This window comes from Anser brachyrhynchus, assembly GCF_964034855.1.
Source record: "Anser brachyrhynchus genome assembly, chromosome: 24".
Classification (NCBI taxonomy): domain Eukaryota; kingdom Metazoa; phylum Chordata; class Aves; order Anseriformes; family Anatidae; genus Anser; species Anser brachyrhynchus.
Genome location: NC_137717.1, coordinates 5293086 through 5316605, shown reverse-complemented (window position 1 = coordinate 5316605; position 23520 = coordinate 5293086). Strand labels below are relative to the sequence as shown.

The following is a 23520-nucleotide window of genomic DNA, read 5'->3' as shown; positions in this document are numbered from 1 at the left end:
AGGCGATCGCAGAAGGCCCCTGCTCACTTGCGTGGAGTCCTTTGCCAGTGCCGAAACATCGACAGGCCCGATTTGGGGCGCTGCGGCCAGCAGATGCAGCACCCGCTGCCATGAGGCCTGAGGGGCCTCTGCTGCGCGCGGCCCGGAGGGACACGAGGCTGCAGTGCTGGGGTACGGAGCGTCCTGCTTAGGTTTGTCCCTCATGGCTTCTCCCAGCAGCAGGAAGGGCGTCGCTGCCGCTTCCACTGAAGGGAGCGCCTGGTTTAGGGCATGGGTTCGTCCTCTGGAAGCAGAGGCTGCTTGATGCAGGCGGGGTGGTGGCGCAGGGCCGAACTGCTGGGGGCCTCCGGCGTCTGAGGGGGGTCTCTGAGGCTGGGGGGTCCTGCTGGAAGCTGCGTGGTGTGAAGGTGAGAACCGTGTTAGGGAAGAGCAAAGCTTTGAGGAATACACGTGGTGGGATTCAAGGGAGCTGCAGGGTTGCTACTTCAGACTCGGGCGCCTAACTACCACCGAAATGCCCTGTAAAATCTTTGCCTTTGCGTCAAGCTCTGATGCTGGAGGTCACATCTTCCGCTCGCCTCCTGAGGAAGGCTTTTCTTCGGCTGGTGCTTTGCTTTCCCAGGAGGAAGCCCCCTGTCAACCTCCCAGGCTCTCCCCACCCCTCGGTGCTTATGAGGCCTTGGTTATCTCTTGCAATTAATACAAGAATAATCCAGGTTTTGAAATTCCTCGCCTGGATTAGCCACTGGCTGAAGTACTTACAGGATCTCTCCAAGGACTTGTCTACTAGTATTTATTCTGATAACTGTAACATACAGATAGAGGAGCATACGACTTGGAAATACAGAATAAATTTACATTTTCAAAACTGTAGAAAGCCACATTCAGATAGCATCTGTGTTCTGAGGAAAAGTAATCCATAAAAGGAAGGAAATCCATGATAAAGGGTGGTGCCTGAAGCAGTAGCCCAGTAAATTTGCCTGCATTTTTGTTGATCTTGGGAACTGGGGCATTGAATTTGAATGTGAAGGCTAAAAGCTCCATTCAGGCCCCAGCCATCCCCACAAGGAGCCTCGGCTCAACTGGTGGCAGGTAGGGTGCAGAGCAGAGAGCAAATCACGATGGAAGGAATTACTTTGATTTATTTTTTTTTTTGCCCTTGCTTAATTCAGCAGTCTTCTGTTTGCTGACAATGGGTAACAGCTTGTGAAATGCAGACAGGCATTGCGCTCCCTGACTCTCTTCTCAGGAACAACTGGTCTGCCTCATGCTGACTGCAAATCGCAGAGCTGAGCGTGTGATTTGAGATCGCAAGTACTCGTGCCTCTTAAATTAAGTCCAGGTAATGGCCACTGCATCTCTTTTGAAAGTCATCAAAAGATGTGGCTTTGGTAAAGCTCTGACTCCCTTGAATTCAGCTTGCTCTGAGGTGTTTGCTTTCTTCCACTTGGACTGGGTGGGTATTTGTGGTGAAAAAGCAGGAAGGAGCCAAAAAAAACCCACCTGCTTTCAGAAGCAAGCAAACGCTTGTGAAATCTCTCCCCCTGCATATATTTAGCTCTAATCATATACAGCACTGCCTAGATAAGCGAAGAGTGAATTATTCTGTCTCAGATCATTTTAGTTATTTTTATGTTGTGAAATATTGGATTTTGTAATTAGGCCTGTTTTTTTCACTGACTTCTTATTCCTGTTGCAACACTTCCAGACATAGAAAGTACTGCAGCACTACAGTTGTGCTAGTCTCTGCACGCTCTGTGCTATGTATGCTTTTTTGGGAAGCTTTTTCTTTTTGGAAGATGAAAGAGTAAATTGTCACACAACTATTACGGTAGGAGCTGAAGCTTTCAGACCTCTGCAACAACACGGGAGCACTTCAAACGCTAAGCCATTTGTGTTGAAATTGCAGAAGTCGGCAGGAAGGAGGCCGGTCCAGCGGCACTTGACTTGGTGACCCAAGCACTCGTCGCGCAGCCTGGCCCAGGTGGAGCCCATAGCAGAAGCCCAGAAGACCAAAAGAAGCCTTTGCTCATCAGAAATCAGGAGCAGACAAACAATGCAGGCAAGAAGTCTTATCAGGCAGCCTTGTTGTTGAAGGAAAATTAGATTGAGTCGAAGAGACAATGACTGAGGAATTAATTTTTTTTCTGTCCTGTGAATTTAGATGAAGTGCTGCTTTTATATTCCTTCAAGGGAAGTCTCTTAAATAACAGGAGCAAAAGGAGCCCTAAAATAAAATGCTTGGAGATGTAACACCAAAGGCAAGAATTCGTCATTAAGAACTTCGTTTAAAATTAGATGCATCTAAGTAGTTTTGCCACCCTCCCAAAAGTTCATTTTTTCTTTGTACAGTGCTTTTCTGAATGCATAAATCTTTAATAATCTCATTTTCCAGTGGCCGAACGTGTATGCAATTGGTTCTTGGTCTAAAGAGTACGCTCAAGTTAAAGCAGTTACACTTAAAGACCTCTTGTTCTGAGGCCTGGAGTAAAGAAGTTTTCAGCAAAGCTGTAATGAAACCTTTTTCAATTGGTGCCCTTGGCTGTGGGTGGCTTTTTTGGAGATTGTTTTCTGAAGAAAACAGGTTTTTCTGAACCAAGGGCTTTTCTGAAGCAATCGAGGAGATGCTGTCACTGAGGTGTGCTCCTTCCTGCTGGATCTGGAGGCACTGACATTTGTACAAAGCAATAACTTTCTACCCAAGCCCCTTTTCAGTGGAAAATGTGGTGTTCTTTCTGTGAAAAAAGAAAACCACTTTTCCTTTGGTTTTCCCCCCAAAAAAGAAAGAAAAACCTCCTCTAAAAAGAGTTTCTTCATTTTTAAAGAAAAAAAAAAAGGCACTGTGAGTGCCTTTAATTTTGGGATCTCACCCTATATTATAGAACTCCAGAAAATAATCCTAAGAGTGACTTTCTATTAAAAACCAAAGCAAACAAGTGACTTCTACCAGCAACCACTCTGGGTTATGGTCAGATAAAATTCATCTTCTCCAGACACGTGCACGTTTACTTGAAGCCTAACCAAGACCACCTCTGGCGTACGAGGTGTGGCTCGGCGCGGAAGCTGGCAGCCCAGCACCCGCTGCTCCCAGGCAGGGGCTGCGCTCCCTTTGTGCCACCGGCTCTGCTTGGCTGGGGAGGAGCCCCCTCTCTGGATGACAAACTCCTGTTTTCACCACCGATTCCCTCCTGGTTGGATGTCACAGCCTCTTGTAGCCTGGCCAGCGTGTCCAGCACCTCGCTGCTCCCTGAGGAAGGTGGGGAAGGGGCTGGGCTGTTGGCGTGGTTGAAAATGCTCGGGTTTTTCTGCTCTCCCTGTTGCGATGCTTCCCTTCCTTGTCGCGGCACATTCCTGCATCATCTACTCTTTGTGAAGCTTTTCTGGACGCCCTGCTGGATGGAGAGTTAGCTAAGGAAGGGAGGAAAAAAAATCTTCCACCTCATTGGAGGGGGGAAAAAAACAACAAAAAAACCCTGCCCACTAACTCTGAGATAAATACGGCACAGTTCAATAACTGAAAGTACTTTCATAGACCACAGCTGGATAGCAGTGCTTGCTTTGATTTTCTTTTTCTTCTTTTTTTAACTCTGTCTTTGTTATGTGTGCAAAGCTCATGAAAAGAGTCATTCGGATTGCAGCATTCCTGATCTTTATGCCTACAGCCTGACAAATCAGCGAGGCATAATGGAAGCACTGGTTGTTGTGGCTGCTCATAAAATGAAAGCTCTCACAGACAACTCGAGAGGATTTTTTTTTAATTTAGTTCGGAGCAGTTTTCTAGCTTTCCTTTCCTGCTTGCTGCTTAATGTGCCTCCCAGCAACAAGGCCCAGAGAGAACTGAGAAACCATTGGCGAGGTGGCCTATAATTAGCTAGCTGAGTTTGTGTATCTGGAACAAAAGAGCTAATTATGTAGCAATCAGTTATTTGAAGAAAAACACTGCTCTGAATTGCTCCTCACTGCTCCTACTCCACGTGGGTGGGAAGGGCTGCGACATGGCCCAGCAAACACCCGTCCACTGGGGATATGCTAAGGAAAATATTCGGGGCGGGAAAATTGCCTGTCGAGGAAGCAGCTGGATAAAGGAGCTGGACCCTGGGCTGTGTCTGGAGGAACTGAGTCTCAAGAAGTTGGGAATGAAGCAGCTGGGCTTCGTTTCACTCTGCTGCCTCCCCTCTCCTGGCATGGCATGAAGATGTACCGCTGCCTGGGTGAGGCTGGCTCCAGCCTGCTGGCCCGCGATGGCATCTCCTGTGGGTGGACAAAGTTGGCCACAGTGACCTCCAGCTGCCTCCTGGCCATCATCACCTGGTGCCGGGAGGTGCCTTGGCTGCGAATTTTTGCGTGTGGGCTTTGGGGCAAAAGTCAGCTGTGACTTGGTAGAGGCAGAAGCCGTGCCGTGATGCCCGAAGGACTGCGAACCCCAGCCTGCAGCGCCCGGCTTGGCCTGCTCCGCTCCCCAGTGCCCGTAAGCACTCTGCCTCATTTCCAGCAAATGCCTCAAAAAGTGTCTGCCTTCGCTATTTAAAGCGATGTCACTCCTTGCAGGAGCAGAAAAACACGTGGCTGTCTAGAAATAACGTTAGACATGCTCCAGGAGAACCTGCTGTAATATTCTCCGGCTTGCAGATTGGCAAATGTGCATTCAATAAATGTGCTGCTGCCCATATTCCGGGCATGGCCACGCGTGTGACACGTGGAGGTGAGTGGTCGCTCAGTGCTCGTGTGCTAACGGTGGAACCGGTCGGCATCGCGGCGTGGGGCACGGAAGAGTGCTTGGAGACACGGCCAGTTGCCTTCAAGCGGCAGCAGCGGAGCAGCTCAACGTGGTGCAATTTGTTGAGCTCCTGCAATTCCATCGCTTGGTGCTGTCCAAGCCCGGACGCTTCTTGTGGCCGCTTTCCTCTGACTTTCCGTCCGTACCGAATCAGATCCCCTTGAAATGGAAGCACCATCGGCAGGGAGAAGTGAGTTTGTGTTGCCTTGAAGAAGGACAGCTGATAGACTGCTGGCACAAATACAAAGGAGGAAAGTCTATCAGCTGCTGTTGGAACCTCAGCAGATAAAAGCATCTTGAAAAGAGTGTAAAGGTTGAGATCCTCCTTCTTCCTGGCTTCAGTGCCCAGCAAATCGGCCTGAGAAAACACAGCAAAGAGCCACCGGGAGCCGCCGTTAATTTATGCAGATTTCCCCTTAATGAGCCTGGTGTGAAACCGGCCTATTTGGAGGATGATAGGTCGCTGTTGTGAAACGAACACTCTCTCTGAGGGCTTTTAAGTGCTTTCCAGCAGGCTGATGGTAGCACTGTGCTTCTGGCGAGCTGAAGGCTTCTGCTGTCCTCATACCTCTACGAGCTGCTCCGATGGGCACTGCTCAGCACCGTCCCTGCCCCATGCAGGGACGCGCTCCCAGGGCAGCCTCCCTGACACCTGCCCAGAAATGATGCTGTTCAAAGCAAAGCAGCGTTGGGGAATGACAAAAAAGAGAATCCCCTTTTTTGAAGGCCAAATGCAACCCACGATATTTGTCTCAGTGCAAAATGAATCGCGCTTTTTCAACTGTGAAGATACTTAACCCTTTGGGAATGTTTTAAGTGATGTTAGTCTTGCTAGAAGCTTACGATTTCCCGTGGTAAGGTTGAAACGAAACATTTAAACTGATGAGAAATTCATCTGCCGCCCAAGATTTTCCTCTCCGAATTTTTCCTGACGTTTGATCCACAGGTGTGAATAATCATGATTCCTCTGAAACATCTGCTCTCAGGTAATTTTGTATTTGTCAAAAATAACGTACCTGGCTTTGTTACTGTTTAATGTCCTTTCAATAAGAGACAAATTTTCCAATGCTTGCATTCACCAGTACTTCACACAGAGGTACAGGATGAGCAGTGTTGATGTGCTGATATTTTACCTCCAGTCACTCCCTTAGAGACCTGAAAGCAAGCCCCGAAATTCTCTCTGTATGGAAGACAGTCATCCTGGCACTGGTATGAAGTTGCAAATAAATAAATAAATAATTGTGTCCGTGTAATAGCCATAATATTGGGCCTAGTTCTGATGTTGCAGTGGTGAATGAAAGATGAGGACATAAACAGCTGCAGGAATTTTAACAGATGAATTTTGGGGTTGTACGGAATCAAGTTTTTCAATTTAACTGTCTGATTAACGAGCTGCTACCACCGGTCTGGGCACGTGCTGCCGCTCCCAGCCTGCGCAGTAACTCCTGGGCTCTAATCAACACGAAAGGAAAAGTTCACACGACCTCTGCGAAGCTGAACTGCTGAATTTGACACGCTCGCAGCGCCGTTCCAACAGGACGGCAACTGCTGCTCGTGCCTCTTGCTCGCAGGTGCGAGGTGGCTTTGCTGCCCCCTTCCCCGGGCTGCAGGAAAAGTGCTGCACAGCGAGTCCCTGGGGTCTGCGTTTCCTCTTGCAGGCACTCGTCCTGCACTGGCTCTAACCCTGGGCTGCTGGATGCTGTCCTCACCCCCTGCCTCAGCGGCGGTGCTGGCAGCCCTGTGAAACCCTTCACATCCCTCCTCGGTGGGTTTTTTCCTTATGAGACACCACCGTCAGAAAGAGATCTGTACTGCGTGCGGCACTGTGCAGACACCAACGGGCGCTGCCTACCGAAGGCCGTGTGTTCCCAGTATCAGATGCAGCAGAGGTGCAGTCTTGCTGCGTGCTTGCAGCAGAGCAGGGTGGCTCCTGCGCCCTGGTTCCACTGCCCCAGACCCAGGCCCAGGCATGGCGTTTAGCAAGAGGCAGCTCGCAGACAAGCGTTTTCCACAGCCAAGCGGTTCTCCAGCATGCACGAGCTTTCCTGACGTGCTACAAGCAAGGACGCCTTAGCCATGAAGTCCCGCTGCCTGCTCTCTCAGTAAGAACCCGCCTGCACGCTGAAAGCTCAAACTTGGAGCCTTTTCAGCAGCTGAACTTCTGAAAAACCCGCTCAGCTGTTCAGAACTAAACAACTGCGCACATTTATCGACTGAGAACCATACGCTGCTGGATTAACATTTATACCCCGCTGATGGATATTTCCCAGCGGGAAGGGGCAGGAAACGGCTCTGTCCCCACTTGTGGTCCTGCCAGCTTTCCAAACTGGCCTTCGTGCTTCACCTCGAATCATCTCCAAAACAAGGCAGCATTTGAAAAAATACAGCAGTGCAGAGCTGTTCTGGCCCCATTTGGCTGTGAGCGTTTCAGTGCCTCCCGTTTTGGTATGCAAAGAAGCTGGTTGTGTTGGAAGTAAACATATGCTTCAGTTAAGGAAGTAACCAAGTGCTTTTAGGTTTAATTCCTGACCAAGTTTATGTAAAATTAATTGCATCACATGTTCTGTGTATCTTTTAATTGCAAAACCAATTAACTTTAAAATGTTCTGCTTTGTAGTTCTGCTAATGGATGGCATAGTTTTAGTTGGCTTTACAAAATCCATCTTTTGTTGAAACTGGGCAGGCAGCCATACTCGGTTATCTCTGGAAGCGAGTTCCCTTCAGCTGCGCCAGCTTCAAGCAGTCGGTGCTCTGAAGTTATTTTACAGGCACGGTTTTCTGGGTGGGCGTCCGTAAAGAGACTGTGCAGCCCTGAAAGAGGCAGAAGCGTGGCTGTTTCCTCAAAGCGCCTGGAAAGGCTGACTCCTACGGGCCACGCTTGTCATCGCTGCTGGGGTTGCAGTGATGGCAATGTCCAGCATGGCCCCAGGTCTTCTGAGGGGTGCAGAGGCCAAGGACAGTGCCTGAGGATGGGAGCGGGGGTGAGATGCAGGGGGGACCCTCCTGAGAAGCTCCACGGGCAGCTCCTGCTGGAGAATCCTTCCGTTAGCACTGGCACACGTGTGGCTTTTGGGGGCTCAAGCAGAGGGGAAACAAAGCCGTGATTGCTTTCCCTGCCCGGGCTTGCTGCTGCCTTGACACCCCATGCCTGGAGCCAGCCCGGCCCTATAAAAACCCTCCTGCCTCTTGAGACCCGGAGAAGCAAAGAGGAGAGTCGTCCAGCCACATCCTTCCTTAGGCTGGAAGGTCAGTTGGACAGGAGGTCCTTTGCTATGTATATAGCAAAGATTTACTAGCACTCTTTTTTTTCTTCTGGCTAGCAGAAATCAGGAGGAGAAGGGGTGTACTTGGAGGAGCCCTCAGGGCGAGCCCTCAGACATGGGACGTGGCATCATGGTATCTTCTGTGAGCGGAGCTTGGAAAATGTGTCATTGCTGCAGAAACCCGTCTTGCTGCCTCGGTTTCTTCGCCAACGTTTGGGGATATTTTGATGTTTCAGAGTTTTAAAGAATATATTCAAAATAAGTTTATTTGAAAAGATCCCAAATAACTAAATCTTACCATAGTTGTCCATCTGCACAAGCTCCTCTTTACCCCGTGAGTGGGGCAGGTCTGATCCCTCAGAGAGGGATGGACCATGAGAGGAGTAAGCGAAGGAGATAAGAGAGGTACATAGGACTTGTTAGGTTTGTGGCTGTGAAGGGCGTGACAAAAACTGAAGCCTCCCGGTGTTTTACTCCATCCCGTTGTCCCATGAAATTAACGGCCAGTAAATTTAAAACTCATAAAAAGGTTGTTTTGTCTTCCCTCTGTGCAGATCTAGCCCCTGTGATGTGTGACCACTGGAGTCCAGCCCTGCGGTTAGGCTGCTAAAAGGGTGGGTGACTTTACGGCCCCAACGCGCAGCCTGCCGAACCTCCGCCCCAAGCATCGCCCGCTGCGTGCTGGAGGCCGTGGCGAGGCCGTGGCGAGGCTCTGTCCGTCCTGTGGCTGTCACCTGAGCAGGGACAGAGGCAGGGAGCGAATGTGGGGTCCCCGAGGGACCCTCCCGCAGCAGGAGGTCACTGCCAAGCTGCTCCCATGCCGTCAGCAGGCGTGCACGAGGAGTGTCCGGTACCTTCCAGGGGGGCTGTGTCACCACGCAGAGTGGCGGAGATGTCACACAGCTGGGAGTTGCGTGCAGTTTCTTCAGTCTCTCTCTTTTTTTTTTCTCTCTAATAGGAATTGATTTTGATTCCCAGGTAACTCAAGCGATTACGGGAGGGCTGAGGGTAGAGCTGGCTGAGGAGTCTCTGTCAAAACATTTAACATTTAAGGAGGCGTTTATTAGCGGAAAGAAAATATCTGATTTTATTTTTGTTCAGGCTGCTCAACATTTACTGAAAGGTTGAGATTTACTTTTTTTTTCTAACTTCAAGCCAAAAAAAAAAAAAAACCAACCTAGAAAACAAATAATGAAGTGTCCTTAAAACAAACAGTCAATTCTCCTGTTTCATGAACAAGAAAACGGTGGATTGGTTTCTTTTTTTCAACTGATGCTATCGGAAAAAAATACTGTCTTCTCTTGCAATTCCAACACTCTTTATGAAAGCCGGGCTTTAATCTCTGTACGATTCTCCTTTCATGTAAGCCACCATCTAGCTGATTTTGAGCTTTGCTTTGAAGCCCGGGGAGTGCCAGCCCTGCCATGCTGGAGCAGAGAGCCCGGGACAGCTGCGGGGTCCCCGAAGGCCCAGGGACTGGAGCTGGGTGAATAATTTCTTGAATTCTTCAACACTTTTAATAAATGAGAAAAGAGTTGTTTCGAGTTGAAGAGATTTTTTTTTCCTGTTTCTTAGAGGTTTCGGTATTGTTTTCATTTGTTGTAGGTAAAATGCAAGGACATTTGTAAACAGAACAAAACGCTTCTTTGAACTAAAAACAGCGAACACTTTTGCTCGTAAAAAGTCACATGAACTTGTTTACGCTCTGCCACTTTTTTCTTTCTTGCTGCAACTTAGTGAAACAGCGGTGGAGACCTCCTGCTGACCCCAGCTTTGCATTTCCTCCTGAGAACAGCGCGGGAGGAGCGCCAGGGAGGGCCGGGACGCACGCACTGCCCCGCGCCTCCTGGCTGCCTGGTGCTACCCCAGAGCGAGGAGCAGGCAGGAGGACTCTGGTCCCGCTGTGCTGCCGAGGCAAAGGAGCAGGGCCTGGGCTCAGATTTTGGCTCCGGTGCCTGCACATCGCTCCTTGGATGAGGGCACCCAAGTGTGGGCAGTCCCAGAGTGCAAGCTCCCGATGGAGCCAGACCCTTGCTGACCGAGCAGCCGGTGCTGGGTCGTTGAGTCGGTTCTGCAGCTCTTGGCAGCAAAAACCCAAACACGGGACTGTGCTGGAGAAACCTTTGATCATGCACACGGAGCTCTTTACCAGTGAGTGTTGGGGACAGGGACAACATAGATTTGAGACGCTGCAAATGCTGATTTATTTGCCAGACTTGTTGGCGATTGTAATGTCCAAGACTGCAGAGGAAGCTGGTGGCATCCTGGCCTGGGTGCTAGAAATTACATAGAGGAGTTGGGAATTTGCAGAGCAGGTTTTCCAAGGACAGTCTAATCACACTATAATCACCATCGACGTGCGACTAATTGATAATAAACTTGAATTAGCCAACAGATCTAGATAGGCTCATTTGCCTATGTTTGTCCCAAGTTTCATGTTTTGGAGCAAACCTTTGTGTAGTTTAGCATAAATCTGTGTGCCCATGTCATTCAAACACAGCCCTCCTTGGCAAATAAAGTTCGCCTCCATCTTCTTGATTGTCACCTGGCTTGTCTGAATTATCTTTACGGGTTTTGGTTGTTTGTTTTTATAGGCTACATGTCTCAGTTTTTATATTCAGAGCTGTGTTGGCAACATTTTTCTTACACCCTGGTGGTTAAAAGAGTTTCCTTTCTTCAAACAGCTATGGGAAGAAAACTTGATAGCCCAGCTATTTTATCGGAAATGTCACTAATTAATTAATTTTTCTCTAGTGTTTTAGTCTTTTTGGTTATTTAAAAAATCAAATATTTGTGGCTCTGATGTTGGTTTCACTTAAGCTGATGCAAAATCAGGAGTTGCCTCCATTGATGCCAGCAGTGAAGTAAAGTTTGGGATTGAAAAAAAGAACCTGCACGGCATTTATAATACTATCAGTGGGGTGCTCTCCAGCTTTGTTTCTCATCTGTAGTGAACTGAAAACCATGAAGACAACTTGCCTTAAATAATTTGTAAAGGCATTTTTAAGAGAATGCAGAAGAGAAAGCAGGCAGCCTTACGGAGTCTATTTGAAATTCAAGGATGTCAGGAAAGAGCAGCCAGCGATCCTCGCTTTGTAACTTAGAGAAGTGCTAAGAAGAGAATTACTTTGAATATTTTAAGTACAGCTGACCAGCTTATTTATATATAAGCTATTTTTTTTTACCACTTTGGGAACATGAGGTTGTTTTACAGGAAAAGTAGAATTTTTTGATGTTTACTATGGAGCTTTCTTGAGCCATGAGGATGGCACACAGCAGTGATTTCAGTTTCAAGCAATGAAAATTCATCAGCCAGGCCTTGCTCAAAAAATAAAGAAGAGACTAAAAGTCATGGGATTCTTAAACAAATATTTAGATTTCTTCATTTACCTCTGTGGTTACAAGGCTGTTTCTAAGTCAGCCTTTCGGCTTCTTTTCTCTGCTATCTGAAGATCTGGAAACCTCGTCACTGTTTATTTCTGTGTGAAAACAAATTTTCAGATCACATGACTTCCAGAAATGTCTACTGTTAGCTGCTGGTTTCATGACAGGAGACATATCAGCTTGACATAGTTGTGGAAGTGCCCAAGGCCAGGCAGGACGGAGCTTTGGGCACTTGGTCTGCTGGGAGGTGCTCCTGCCCACGGCAGGGGGCTGCGACCGGATGGGCTGTAAGGTCCCTTCCAACCTGAGCCATTCCGTGGTTCTCTGACACTACAGAAATGGAAGCGATTTTCACACTTCCTACCTTTTAAATCACGTTGTCTCTCAAGGTAGGGTGTCTCCATAAGAAGACTTTGCAAGCATCCATGTTCTCCCAGAGGAGCAAAAGAGCTCCAGAGTGCTCCCTGTTACCGTAGTTGGCAAGGTTCTGACAGAGCACACGATGACTTGGTGGAGAGATGGGGCAGGACACTCAGCTGGGGTCTCATCTGCTCAGACAAGGTTACGGGATCCAGAATGGTCTATCTGGCGCGGCAGGGACTAAGCAGACTGCCCTGCAGGTCTGTGGGGAGGGCACCTGTCTGGCTGTTATCCTCAGGGTGTCGAGGAACAGGAACTCAGGAAACTGCTGCAAAAGGGACCGTGGTTTCTCATTCACAGAGAGATTTTCATTAAGGGGACTCTGCCTCCAGAAGGGGTCTGGTGTTGAAATGCTCCAGCTGAAGCACGTCTGTCAGGTGAAGGAAGCTGCGTCTGCTGCCTCGCTTCCCTTCTCTGAGCAGTGAAAACCCCAAGGGGACTGCAGCGAGGCTGTGCTGGACAAGGAGGATTCACACGTCACAGTTTCTCTCATGGAGCCTCCCCGGTTTTTGTGTCCCTTGCAACAAACGTCATCCAAATCCAAAAGGCTCTTCCTGACGTGTTGTTCTAGCCTGGGGACAGGGGCCAATGGTGCAGAGCCCAGCTCAGCACTTGGAGCCCCCACTCATCAAATGGTTCGTGTCCAGAGCTGTCCCACACCTCTGGAGAAGGCCCTTGGGGCCACGGCTGTTGAAAATGTTAATGGTGAGAGCTGAAGGGTGTTTCCTTGGGTGGCCCCCAAGCAGCGCGGCTGTAGATGGGCATTCGGGTTGGGAAGGAGAAGGCGGACGGATGTGCTGCTTGTCGGATTGCTCCTTTACTCGTAGGTGTAAAAACTGCAGCGTCTGAGCCGACCTAGTACGATGGGTAAGCTCTGGCAGCGCTTTTTCTTGCTCAGTGCTTGGTGATTGATGAAATTAAACTTAATTTAAAGAAAAGCCAAACCCTTGTCTGGTATCAGTGTAAAAATATATATCAAACTCCTGTATTAACCGTACAGACTGGAGGCAGATGCAGTAAAAGGAACAGACATCAGAGGCTGGAGGCAGAGGAGATGAAAGTTCTGCAAAAGCGGCATGTATAAAGTGGATTGATTTTTTTCCCCCTGATGCCCAAAGAGATTAAAAAAAGAACAGGATGTGAATCGAGGCATGAGGCTGACTGTATGGGAAACGTTGCAATGGTGGGGACAGGTGGAGAGCAAATGAAAGAGCAGCAAACACGGTGAACGCGAGTACAACCGTAGTCTGTCGTGGATCAGATGGGTGGGACATTGTCCCTGGGGACCTGACCAAGCCGAGCTCCTTGGCCATGTGAGAGAGATGGCACTGTGCTGCTCTCCAGGCTTGTAAAGGCAGAATGAACTGCGAGGAAGGAGAAGAAAAGGAGCGAGGACAAGGAATATATGTGCATTTGTTCAGGGGTGATTTTTTTCAATATCTATTTCTCGTGATTGCAGAGAAGAGCTTGATAATGTGACCCACGGTGCTTAAGACGGTGCATATTCTTATCTCATGGTTTGGCATTTCAGAGCTTTAAAAGGCTCATTTTAAACAATTACTGGAGGACTGGAAGAACTTTTTCCCCACAGAAGAGGGCACTTGAAACTATGTTATGAGCTGAACTCTGTGCTTTGGGGGATAGTTTGCTGTTACGCTACTGTTGAGTATTATATTATTTTCCAGGTAATTTTGGATTTCTAGAGATTACAGTCCCGTTAACACAATAGGAAATGAACGGTTTATTCATTATACAGATCTGTGTAATTCAAGACCCGGGGATACAGTTTCCTTAGAATACATTACAGCTCTTCACAGCACAGGGAGGGAGCTGTGGGCTTGCTGATATCCCTCTTTCATCCGCTCTGAGACTCAGGTCCTTCTGGCAGCTGATTTAAGTGTAATGAATCTCAGGAGACTGAGATCTAACTTTGGCAATAGTAATATGTAGGATTACTCTGAAGGCTTTTTTGGAAATGCATTCTTTAAAAGAAAATGAGGATCAACATGAGATCTGGAAAGTGTCTTCTTTCCGCTCTAGGTGGAACGTTTGAGTTTGGTGATGCATGACACTGCAATACAAGTGCCTCATGTTCCTTTGCTTTTAACTTGAGGCTTTCTGGTTGGATTTTCTGGGGTGCACGGGTGCACATGATGATATTCTCTGTCCAGGACACCCAGTCTCTAGAGGGACATGGCTGTATAAAACATGGCAGTTCCGAACAAAAGATGTAATGTGACAAAGCTTCTAGGACTTGTGATGTCTGAATCCACGTACCGAGTCTCAGGACACAATTACCCGAGTTTTCTCTGGGTTGCACATGTGCCCTGAAATTCTTCTAAGAGCTGATGATATTTCAGGATACTTCTTAAGACAATGCAGCACATTGTTACATGGGAACCAGAATGGGGAGGAAAAAATGCTCATAATATCAAGTCATATCCAAGCCAACAGCTAATGGAAGGTGACTTTGCACCATGTAAGCATACTGTAAGTATATAACGGGTAAATATTCCCTGGCTGTAGAGACCCCAGCTGCTCTCAACATATTTATCCAGTGATTATTCAAGATTTTCATTTTTGTATCTTTGAGATAAGATAGAGTTTCCATGCTTTAAATTCTCTATTTCAAGTATCATCGCTCCTGCTTGACAGAATTATTGACCTAGGTTAATATTATAGCTTCTGAGACAAAGAAAACAATGAGATTATAGCAAATTACAAATGTTGGGTGAATCATGAAAATTCATCCCTGCCCTAATAAAACATGGGGGGAAAAGCAATTAAGTTTAATAACTCTAGCTTGTGAAAATCAAAGTTATGAAGGACTATTTATCATGGAGATCGTGACAGTAAATAGAAAATGAAATAATATCCATGCTCCATAAGAACTAGGTACTTTATCTGTTTGTTTGTTATTAAATCACCCATCCTCAACCTTGTTCATTGCTTGCCCATGATTTTGATGGATGATGACCCATAACCTGCCATTCAAGATGCTGTGAAATTATTTCAACCCTTGCAAATACAGCGAGTTACATTCAAAATCACCAGGTTAAATCCCTCACTGAAGACTGCATCTCTGAAACCTTGCTCTGTGTTGACTTTATCATTATGCACTCAGATCGCTTCATACCTAACAGGTAATTTGAATGCTGGATTTAATTTGTTACATCCGCACTGCGAGCTTAACCAAGAGTGTTCGTAGTAGTGAGGATCCGGGGGTAGAGCCTCAGTTGTCCTCGGTATCCAAGACCTCAGGAGGATGCCCCACTGCATGGTGTGTCCACAGGTGATGGCTACAGGGATTCCTCAGATGAGCTGTCTGTGTCCCCTGCTTTCCAGCCTCCTACTGGAATACGGACATCCCATAGCGTACATCACCTGGGCGAGTGGCTGATGCCTTCCACAGAGCTGGGTCTGTCTGCTGCCTAATGGAACAGAAAATGCAGCTCACTGGGGTATAGACGTTGACCTTGTAGGTGCCTGGAGATAAATGGTGCTATGCCCATCCTTCGTGCATTTTCCTGCAGGCCCCTTTGGGCAACGGCTGTACAAATATAGGATTAGAGCAACCTTCCTGGCAGCGTTCAGTGGGTTTGTTGGCGCTGTCGACAAATGGTGTGAGTACCTTCAGGCAGATTTGAATTATGCAAGAAATTGTATCCATGTGTTGTTAATAAAGTGTTCAGAAAGCTGCAGATGTGACTTGAAGCTATTTTAGAATCCCTTGGTACTGAGCTCCCTTCTGCTGAAGTCGGGACTCCAGCAGTGGTCAAGTAGCACAGGTTTGCAGGATCAGGCCCTTCAGCATGGGCGTTTGGCTTTGCCTTTGCCATAGCTCCAGTAAATATCAGTAGGAGTTCTCAAACCCGTTATCCCTCTTGCAGATCAGGAATTCTTACAGCTGCAGAATAACTGCGGGACTACATATATAATCGAGGAGTTTCCAGCATCCTGACCTGGGGCTGGGGCCAGGGAAAAAATCTCATTGTAAGGCGAACGAGAAGGGCCCAGATGTGGAAGCAAACCACGTCTGTCCCGTGCTGAGCTGCTGCCCTGTGCGAGAGCAAGGGGGCAGCTTCCCACATCATGAGGTTCAGCCAGATTAACTTAATAGTGAACCTAGGAGAGAAGCCTGGGTAGCACAATATGTGGTTTCTCCCCCACACAGCCATTTGCAAGGATTTTAAACTTTGGATGAAACTGAGAGACTCATTGTCAGTAGTCCTCTGAATGCTTCTGTCCATTTGGTGCTTGCAGCTCCCATTAGTAAAGAAAAGGCAGTCAAAAACATCCAGAGCCATGACTTGAACAGTTATGTTTCCTCGACAGGCGTTGCTATTATGTGATCAGAGAAGCCAGCAACAACTGCTTTGGAGCAAAGCCGCTGGCTGCAGCGGTCGGTGCTGCAGCTAAACCTGTAGCTGTGCGCAAATGGAGAGGGACCTGTCCCCCTGGGCTCATACTCCTCCTTCTCTGCTGTAGCCGCTTCCAGTATTGCACAGGTACACAGTGGCCACAGCCCTGCTGCCTTGAAGTCAGGGACACGGCAGACATCAGGGTTTAAGCGGCAGTGCTGAGTTCTGCTGAACTACTGGAGAGTCCTAGGAATAATGCAGGCCCTCTAGAAAAATCGTGTATTTACATGCTCCCGGTAAACTTTGCACACAGCTATCAACTACTGAAATCGTTCTCTCTGCCTCCCAAGTGCTACCAATGTGTTTTCCATGAATTGCCGTGGGGCTTTGGCTCTCCACGTGCACCCTCGTGCAGCTGCTGGGGACTGGGTGCTGCAGCTGCCCCAGCCCAGGCACAGCCGTGCAGGCACCGGGATGGCCCAGGCCTTGCCGTCCCATCCCAAGCAGTCACTGCTGCTCGGCCTGAGTTTTGGGCAGCCAAATGCTTCGGGCACCAATACCGCACAGACAGATGCAAACGGGTCCTGCCCTGAGGCAGAGGCAGTGGCATGCCCAAGGAAGACAGAGGCTCTTTGAAAATGGGGGATGTTCTGTATTCATTTTATTCCATCTGCTTTCAGCTCACCGCAGATGCCTTTGTATCAGGGTAGCAATATAAAACAGCCCTGAGTGGCGTCATGGCTTGCTAGGTCCCAGCAACCGCTGAATATGGAGGAGCACATGTTCCTTCGCCCTTGAGCAGAGGAGGAGATCTGCCCCCAAATAAAGTTTGCCTTGCACTCTGTTTCCCCTGTTTTATACTTCATCTGGGGTTTTGCTTGTTGGTTTGTTTGCTTTTTCTTTTCCCATTCACGCACTAAATGTTTAATGAGTTCTCTAAGCATTCAGGCATCGTGAAGTTTCAGAAGTTTCTGTGTTCAATGCATTTAAAACCCAAATCAAATGAAAAAAATTATTGCCAGAAGGCAAATCCATTTTACTCCGTCATAAATGGCCAGCGTGACATGCAAAACAAAGGGATTTGATGAACGGAGCAGTTGAGAAAAAAGCAGCAGGGAGATCTTATTTGTGGGAGTCACAGATGGAAGAAATAATTTACTTGGGTTCTGATTAACAACAGCAGTAACAAAAGCTGCACACGCAGCTCTTGTTGTGCCTTCCCTCCCATCCCTTCCTACGGTAATCTCACAATATTTCGCTGCGTAGTCAGCAGCTCCTAGAAGCTAGGCCTTGGCCCACCTCAGCGCCGAGGCCGTCGGGCCTGCCTGCAGCCCTGAGAGTGGAGAAAGCTGCAGACTTCTCCACCTTCCAGCCTCTGGGCAGTGGCAGATTTATTTGAATGAAGTTACCTGCTGTATAGATGAGTAAATTGTACACATAGGTAAATGGCTTTGCAGGCCCAGGAAGCCACGGCCTTCACTTGGCTTGCAGAAGCCTGTTGGTGCCCCAGTAGAAAATACCTTCTTGCAACAATCACGGATTCAATAAAACACAGTGTGTTAGGAAGAGCCTGAGCACTCATACTTATTTTTTCTGTGTCTAATCCTCTTACCAGAGTCGGCGGTGATAAAGCTGGGTGGGCAGCTCTTTGTTTTATTTAGTTTTTCTCTCCCGGTCTCTCCCGTGGAGAGCAGTAGCTCTGCTCTGCGCTGCGTTCTGCAGCCAGGCCTCGAGTGGCCTCTGGTGTCCTTCAGGATTGCCGACTGGCATTCATTGCTCCCCGTGCCATCAGCCGTAGCACTTCACCAGTCCAATCTGAGGACTGCTTTTCTGCACAGGCCCTAACACCTCTGGTTTACATGGGGTTTTGAGTAGCTTTGCAGAATCACTTGACTGATGAAGCCATCTGGGGAGAGAGGAAACCCTCCGGAGAAACGGCAGGGCAAGGTGAGCGCCTAACCACTGTTGTGGATGTGATCCCTTGCTCAAACGGATTGCCAAACATGCAGCTGTCCTTGGGGTAAACAGCCCACAGCACTTCGTTCTCAGCAAACAGAGCCGTGTCCTCAGGCTGGAGATCTCTGTTGTTTGAGATACTTTTGTCTGGTTCTGCATCCCTCATTTGATGGATATCTCTAGATACCACTTCTGCTTCCCTCCATAGCAATTTCTTTCATGCTTCTTTGCAAAAGAAGATTGTATATTTATATCCTAATAGCCTTGCTTGGCTTTCAAGACTATTAAGAAACAACGTCTTTCATTTTTGATCTTTTGCTCCTGTCAAAGAAGAAACAAGTGAGTTGGGAGGAAGTCCTTGAGTTTCATGGTGCTAGTAATCAGTAATGATTTCTGCGGGTTATCTCTGATAGCTGTGCATCTCTTCAGAGGACAGGTTAAGAGTGTGTCTGACATGACAGTGGAATGAGTTGTGTACTGCCGCAGAGACTTTTGTTTCCCCTAAATCTTGATTAGCTTTTTCTCTCCCAGTTCCTCACGATTAATCAATGCGCCTTTATCTCCCTTTTTTCCTATGTCCGTGCATTTTGGAAGTTGTTGAGCAATGAAACATAGACGTTCAGGGTGGAGCGTACAGAATCCCTCTGCGGACAGCGATGGGGGCCGAAATCCAGCAGACGCCATTTCCTAGGGGACCCTTCTCTGCCATGGCTAGTATTGCTGCAAGCTAATTCCCATGCTGCCAGTCCGCTGGCTGTCAAAAGGCTTGAAATCTTGGGGTCATGAATTTGCCAGACCTGTCCTAAGTTCTGTGGTAGGTACAGAGAGCCGAGTCATTTGTGTGGCTGGGCGAGCAGGCTCGCGGACCTCCCGGTACTGGGGGTCTGCTGGGAGAGGCGTGATCTCACCTCCACACGTTCCCTCTTTCAGCCGCTGTGTTTGACATCCAGAAAAACAGCAGGGCTGCTTGCTTCATAGATTTCTTTCAAGCCGTATTGTACAGAGTCCGGCAAGTTCAGACCTCTTTCCACTAAGCCCTTCCTGTTGTCTGTGGCTGATCAGAGAAGCTTTCTCTCTCCTTTTCTGCTTTCATACGGTTTGGAAGTTGTTTAACAGCGAACCACAGGCACACAGGAAAGGAATTTGGGGTAAGTATTCGAAAAGAAATAGTTCAGAAATTCCAGATATCCTGAATACATGTACTTGATAAAAAATTACCCAGAGCATCAAAACCAACTGTCCATTTTGACACAGATTCTTCTGTTGTGTGTTGGATTTCCAGTATCAATCTTTTTAATGCTTATTAAAATGAGTGTAGTACAAAGGTGAATGAACAAAATAAAAAGTATAACAGACATGAAATAAATAGAAATGATCAAACAGAAAAGTATGAAATAGCTTTAAAATGTACCTTGTATCTAAGCAATGCCAGTTGTTACACCACATCCTGTGGAATCACCACAATTCAATCATAGTCAAGAGACGAGTAATTTGTTGTTTCTAGTGCAAAGTGTGCTCAGTACAATTTTTATTGAATATCCACTTACCTGGGTTGCGAGGGGACTGTCAGCATGTCGGTGCTTTGAGAAAGTTCTTTGCAGCTTTAGGGCAAAGAAATAAAGACTCGCACGGAAGCAGCAGAGCTCTGGAGGCAGGGAAGCGTGAGCACGATTGTCTTCCAGATAACACGGCCTCATTCGGAGAAGAATCTATAAAACGGCACCTACAGCTTTGGAGTCGTCAGGGCTTTGCTCAGAGAAAATACTCCTCTCCCAGCCCTGGTGCTTCTCCAAGGGAAGCATAAAGCCAGGAGCAATTGTGGAGAAGCAGGCAACCTTTCCAAACACATTGCTACCTGCGAGGTACTGAGTGAAGAGCACATCCCTGGGGTCAAACTCAATCAAGGACAGATTCAAGAAAAAACAGCCTGCTAGATCTCTTCCTTCAAACACCACGCTGTTTTTTTTGTCCCTCAGGGCTTCAGCCAAACTTAGAACGTCCCTCTTCCAACCTCCTTGTGGTTCTGGCTCTTATGCCAGGCTTTGGGATGCCCAGCACCAAGTGCTTGTGGGCTGCCACGTGCTGTCAGTGAGGACCACGACTACAGCCAAGGTTCGTCAGCCTGCATGCAGGCAGTGGGCAAGGCAACGCGAAGCTCGGCATGTTCTAGTCACCCACTGATCCCTCAGGTTCTCGGGGTGACTCGGGAGTTTGGCTGAATTTTGCGATGCTGCAGCCTTGCAGTGCGTCTTTACCAAAACAAGAAGGTTCATGGCTTGCGTGAGTACATCCGTATTAGCTGTAGTGAGGATGGAGAGACCATAGTGCTGGTTTACTACAGGCAGCGCTTTCCTCGAGGCACAGATGAAGTGACAGAGTGTGCAGTAGCAAAGGAGAAGGTGGGGAACCTAAGACACTATTCAAAACGGTAATTTTAAACATTTTTTAAAAAGGGATTGGGTAGAAAGATCCTCAGGCACTTCTTTGCTTTGTGTAATCTGAGGAGATAAGGTACAACCCTCTTCTGAGTATATTGCATTAAACCATGGACCAGTGCTTACAAAGCCATGTTGTGATTTCCTTTATGTCTTTTTTTCCTCCCTTTCTCAAATTAGAATTATCTAGAGAAGCTCTAACCTTAAGCAAAACTTGAGCATTTAAGTGCTTCATCAGACAGAAGGATGATGTCCCAGAGGATGCCACAAGGAGAGAATCTTATTAAAGTAAATACCCTGTCCCTACAAGAGTGCTTGCTCTGTAGTAAATTCCTCTCCTAAGCACACTGTAGCAAGCTCGTGGTTGTTTACCAACTACGCAGCAAAATCTCTCCCTAACAAACCTTCCAAAATACATTCTTAGCTTTCATTTGTGAAACACCCCCTGCTTTGTAATCAAGTGCTTGTCATTGTCTTTATTTTTTTTCCTTTTCTTTAAGATGTATTTAGATTCTCTCCAACTTTTTTTATAGCCACAGGAACTAGAAATTGGATCTCTTAGATGAGCTAAGACTTGCATGCAATCACAGGGCTCTCCTAGCTGATGCTTTAAAGGCCACCGCCAGCTATTACACAGCAGGCAGAAGCTGGTTGTGGTTGTTGTTTATCCACAGCTCCCCTACTTGTTACTCTTGCCACCTTTTCCTGGGTGAGTCCCTGAAATGGTCTGTTTTGGAGGGACACCACTGATGGGGCCGTGGCCCACCCGACGCCAGCGTGTGAGGGTTGCAATCCCCAGGGGGAGGCTGCGTCTGCAGGCGCTGCGTGGCTGGAGGGCATCAGAATTGGCTCCTGTTCCTTAGATTTTGGCTACAGGGAAGTCATGGAAAATAATTACTTAGGGCCTTATTTTTACCTTTGTTTGGATCACGCTGAGCAAAATTATAGATGCGATGTGAAAATCAGGCAGTCTGTATTCTACTCCATCCGTTGAGTGCAACAGCAACTTCTTTTAACTCTTAAAACATCTGCTAAGTTTTCAGAGCAGCTTCTATATTTTTCAATTATTTTTCCAATATTTCATTATTGTTTTGTCCCTTCTATAAAGAAAGATGAAAATTAAAACACATAAAAACTTCAATTCCTAATGTATGGACCTACTAGGAGATAAAAACCTGCCACAAATCATGAATTCAAGATGTAGTCTGAGAGTGCTGTTGTGAGGCTGCCAGGTGACATTGAAGCAGACGCGTTGTGAGATGTTTCTGTCTAGCACAGGTAACTGGATACCAGCTAACCAGCATCTGGCCAGCTCTGAAGTACCGCAGGACGCAGCTGAACGCTCTGGCTTTCCAGAAGAGCTCCCATTTCTTGAGTGTAGATGAGAAAACTCCTGCTCGGGGGAATCTCCAAGGGCACTTTGTCCCTCCAGCTGAATTCCTCCTGAGCTGCTTCTCCATCTGCAACCTGAACAGAAAGCTTCTGTTGCTGCCTGCTTGCCTGTTCTGATTTTTTCTTGCCCTTTTCTGACTTTTTGAGAATGCTTTGAAATGCCTAGCAGGTCTGTTCTAAGGACTAGCTTGTGTAGAAATTTGTCCTCTGGATGGTAAGGCTTAAGAAACACGAGAAAACTTTAATTTAACTTTATTTTTTCGCCTTATACATCACAGCTGTCTTGAAATTCCTCAGTCTCTGCCTTCAGCTCCCTGAACCTCTTCCCTGTAACACTTCTGTGCCTGCTCTGGTGTGTGTTTGGAGATGCTACAGGGGGAGGCAGCGGCACTTTGGAGACACAGAGGAGGCATTTTGTAACGACGGCGCATCCATCGCTGTGACTGGCAGCGTGTGTCAGTGTTTGCAATACCGACTCTAATCTCATATTTGATTTCATCCTCCTCCTTCAGATAACAGAAAATTATAGAAACCACTTAGCTTTAACTGCAGAAGAACAGCCAGACAGCTCTCCAATCAAGAAACACACAGGACCTGCACTGGATGCCTTTCTTAACAGAACACTACACAAGATTTTAAAACGTGGGCTTTGTTCTGTTAATTACGCCTGTTTATCTGAAATGGTGCATAAAGATGTACTCTTAGAAGTGTGTGTATATATATATCACCACAGTAGTCATACTTAGAGAAAATGAATTAAGGGGAAAACGCTCCAAAGACCTGCGCTGCTATATAAACACTGTAATGAGAGTTATCAGCGGTAGCTGGAGACGGATCACACTTTGCAGATCACAGATTTGCAAAGGGCCACAGCAAACCTTCTGGACGGGGTGGTTGCACGTCCAGTCCCCTCAGTGAGCACAGCCCCAGGGGAGCCACAGTCCGCAGGAGATTGGGCTTTGGGTGGTGAGAGAGCAGGGGCAGAGGGGAGGGATGCTGCAGCTCCTGGCCATGCAGCGCGGTGCTGGCCCTCCAGCCAGCTTTCCTGTCCCCCCTGCCAGCTTCCCGGGGGCACCGCCGCTCTCACCCAGCAGATGAAACCCCCTGGGGAGGGCTCTGAGCAACGTGGTCAAGGGACGGGAGCTGTGCTGTTCTGAATTTCTCTCGCCAAAACTCCTCGACTGAAGTCTCTGCCCTTGGAAGGCTGGTTCCGAACCCCGCCGGCGTTACAAGAGCCCATCAGTTCATGATACAGCCGCTGACATAGTTGAACAGAGTTAATTTTAGAACAGTTCAGTTCAATATAACACAATTACAATAATTGTTACTAAATTCAGTTCTAATACAAGCAGGATTCCAATGGCTGCGTCTTGTGTGACTTACGGGATAGAAATCATGCAGTGAGAACGAGTGGGAGAACTTAAATAACGTCACTGCTGGTGAAATAAGGAATCAGTTTGCATTTTCTCTTTCCATTCTCTGAAAAAAAACGCTCAAATTGAACTGATGCAGTCTCCTGAATCCTGCAGAAA

The 23520-nt window shown here is 47.5% G+C and overlaps 1 protein-coding gene across 5 annotated transcripts in view; it reads left to right on the top strand.

Annotated features, from left to right (window-relative positions):
- Positions 1-23520, top strand: part of LOC308182319 (uncharacterized protein) — a 238935-nt gene that overhangs the window by 15118 nt on the left and 200297 nt on the right. The window contains exon 3 of one of the 5 annotated variants that reach the window (XR_013941753.1): positions 9778-11661. The gene's annotated coding sequence lies outside the window, so the exon portion shown is untranslated. Of the gene's footprint in view, positions 1-1909; positions 7940-8097; positions 9233-9645; positions 9664-9777 lie in introns of those variants that run through there. The other 4 variants (XR_013941754.1, XR_013941755.1, XR_013941756.1 and 1 more) reach the window with 4 other exon arrangements.